This window comes from Pongo abelii, chromosome Y, assembly GCF_028885655.2.
Source record: "Pongo abelii isolate AG06213 chromosome Y, NHGRI_mPonAbe1-v2.0_pri, whole genome shotgun sequence".
Classification (NCBI taxonomy): domain Eukaryota; kingdom Metazoa; phylum Chordata; class Mammalia; order Primates; family Hominidae; genus Pongo; species Pongo abelii.
Window position 1 is genome coordinate 2,902,457 of NC_072009.2, and position 2,936 is coordinate 2,905,392.

A 2,936-nucleotide genomic window follows, 5' to 3' on the forward strand; every position below is an offset into this window, starting at 1 on the left:
AACCCAGAGACCAAAGGCAGCATCCTTGCTAATTTCCATCTACATTAAGAAAAAAAACTTATAACTAATGTTCTTTTTATTTTCCTTAAAAAAAAAAATTTTGCTTAGGCACAATTTGCTGGTGGCTTTTGAAGAATAAGCCAGGTTTCCACAGCATCCCACTCGAGTGATATGTTTCCATTTCTCCACTTTTTATAGTTAAGGCATTTTTTTTTTCTTTTCTGACAAAGTGTATGTTTTGTTGCTTGCTCTCAGGTTTTGTTTACTTGGAAAAAAAAAGGCTCCTGTCAGCCCAGGCAACAGGGCCAAGACGCAGTTTCAGGATCCATGGGACAGGTCACAGGATGACACGGTGGCTGAGATTCGGGGACAGGGGGAGCGAGGCCAGTGAGTGGTAGGCCAGGGTCCCAGGGAGCTCCTGGACCCAGCGTCACCTTGGCCACCCCCATCACTCCAAACCTGGTCAGGTTGGTGTTGGCTCGATGCTGACAACAGGTGTGTGAGGTGTGGACGTGGATGAAGCCCAGGGTCTCCAGTGGCCGTTCTGGGCCCAGTGCACAGGGCTAAGAGCGGGTGGCTCGTCCCACGGAGGCATACCTTTCACATGTCCCCGGCAGGGTTGTGGGCTTCGCTCAGGCCTGGGTGGGCAGCTGAAAGCACCATTTGGGGGTCTTCGACCCCACCCGACACCTTTTCCTCTTATCGCCATTTCAAACAGGCTGCTTTGTGATTCAGGTTCAGTCCGCTCTTGCACTTGCTGCTCCAAGTTCAGGATGACGGAGACGGCCTGGTGCAGGATGAGCAGTTTGGTCTGGGGCTTCTAGCTGTTGAGGTGTAGTTGGCACATGCGCCCCAGCTCCTTAAAGGCCTCGTTGATGTCAGGGACCCGCAGCCGCTCCCGGGCGTTATTGGCCACCGGGCGCTCCTTCTCCTGCTGGGCCTTCTGCTCTGGGGGGAGAAGGTCGTCCTTATCCTCGTCTGGGCTGGTCCGGGCCCCCGGGGCCTTCAGCTCCTTCTTCTCCTCCTGTGAATGGTCAGGCGTGACCTGTTCTCCTCGTCCTCCTTTTCCTGCTTGATCTCGCCGTTGGCCGCCGTGGCACCTGCTCGCCCTAGCCCACTGTAGGAGTTGGGAGGCCGAGAGAGGTCAGGGAGGGCGCCCGGCTGGCTGGGAAGGGCAGCGTGGTTATGCATGAGACTGGTGCTGCCTACAAGGCCGTCCTCGGGATGGCCTGCTCCAACCAGGCCTGCGTGCCGCCCGCCCAGCGACATGGGGCCGGTGAAACCCGAGGCCAGTGCCCCGTGGCCAGGTAGCAGCGTGTGCATGTCGCTGACTGTGCCCACAGCGTGGCTGAGGGAGCACATGGATGGCCTTGTCCAGGTGGTCTTCTATGTTACTCTGCAGGCCGTGGAAACCCACGTCGTAGCTGGGCGATAAGGCACCGGGGGCTCGTACTCGAGGCCACTGCGACGTCCCTGCCAGGCCCTGGGGGGAGCCCACGGGGGAGCCCACGGGGGTGGAAGGGCTGGAGGAGAAGTTACTGATTGAGTGATCCGGGGAGTAGATCGAGGCCGAGGGCATCCCCGGAGCTGCCAGCTGTGGTCCCTTGGGAGCCCAGGAGGCTGTCGGCCCTCTGACTGGCGGCGTGTGGCTGGCGACGCCTCCGTACGTGGCTCCGGGGGCCAAGGAGGAGGAGGATGCAGGTGGGAGCCCGTCGTTCACCTCTGCTCCGTGCAGCTGGCAGCCCATGCGCTCGTGCTGGTGCAGGCCACCAAACGTGCTGCTGCTTCCACTGCTGCCCACGGGGCCGCTGCCGAGGGAGGGGCAGCGGGGATGAGCCCCCACCCAGCATGGGCCCCAAGCGCGCCTGGCCCGGGGGACTCCAGAGCTCGGCTGAGGGGTGCAGGCTGCCATTTGCCATCTAGAAGGGGGCGGGATAGGCGCTGCTAGCGGTCTTGGCGGACAGGTAGGCGGCGGTATCCCTGCGTAGTCTTCACCTGAGCTGGGCTGGTACACCGAGGATGGAAGACCCAGGGGGACCTTCCGGACCTTCTTGGGCTGCGTGTCTAGGGGTAGTACCAGAGTAGGAGGGGTAGTACCGGGAGGTCCCCTTCATGCCCGAAGGGGACAGGGGCCCGGGACTGCTGAGGGCCAGCTCGCCTGACAGAAAGCCAGCCTGAGTCAGGTCGCCCACGCCTGCGTCTCTCTCAAAGCAGGCATAGGCGCCCGCTCACCGCTCTGGGCTGCGAGTCCTTGTCCCAAGAATGTGGATGAAGAGAGGCTGCTGTGCGACTCAGTGAAGTGGGTGCCCTCGCTGAAGATCCGGCTGGGGTCAAAGGAGGAGCTGTTCCGGTCGCCGCTTCCCCAGGAGCCTGAGCTGGGCGGGTCCTCAAGACCTGAACCTCCAAACTGCGCCCCGGCCAGTGAGGCGGGCCGGCCCTTCCCGTTGGTGACAGGCAGCGGGAACATCATGCTGAAGTCCAGGAAGTCACTGAGCTCCTTGTCTGTGCCCACAGGCGCCATCCTCTGCGGCTGGTTCATTCTCCTGGGGCCAGGTCGGGCATCTCAGGCCTGGAAACCCTGCTGGGTGCGGCCGGGCACGCGGCGCGTGGGGGGCGGTGGTGTGAAGCGGCACCCCCCTCCCTCGACAAAGGGGCCTTCGCGGCCGGGCCCCCGAGGGTCGCGCGTGGGCAGCGGCGAAGGCGCCGCGCGTGGCCCGGGCCCCTCCAACCCCCGCGCGGCCCGTCCCGCGGGGCCCGTGTGGGCGGCCGGCTGGGGCGCCCCTGAGGCAGCGACAAGCGCGGTGCCCGCGGTGTCCGCCGCCGCGTCGGTTCCAGCCAGCTACGTCCGCAGCGGCCCCCGCTGCCTCATCTTCCTGGGGCGGGAGACATGTTCAGCCCCCCGTCGGCGCCACCGCGAAGCTAAAATTTTCTAAGTT

At 63.2% G+C, this 2,936-nt stretch overlaps 1 pseudogene; it reads right to left on the bottom strand.

Moving 5' to 3' along the window:
* Positions 1 to 600: 600 nt before the first annotated feature.
* On the bottom strand, positions 601 to 2,624 carry LOC129053179 (transcription factor E2-alpha-like; annotated as a pseudogene).
* Positions 2,625 to 2,936: the final 312 nt, after the last annotated feature.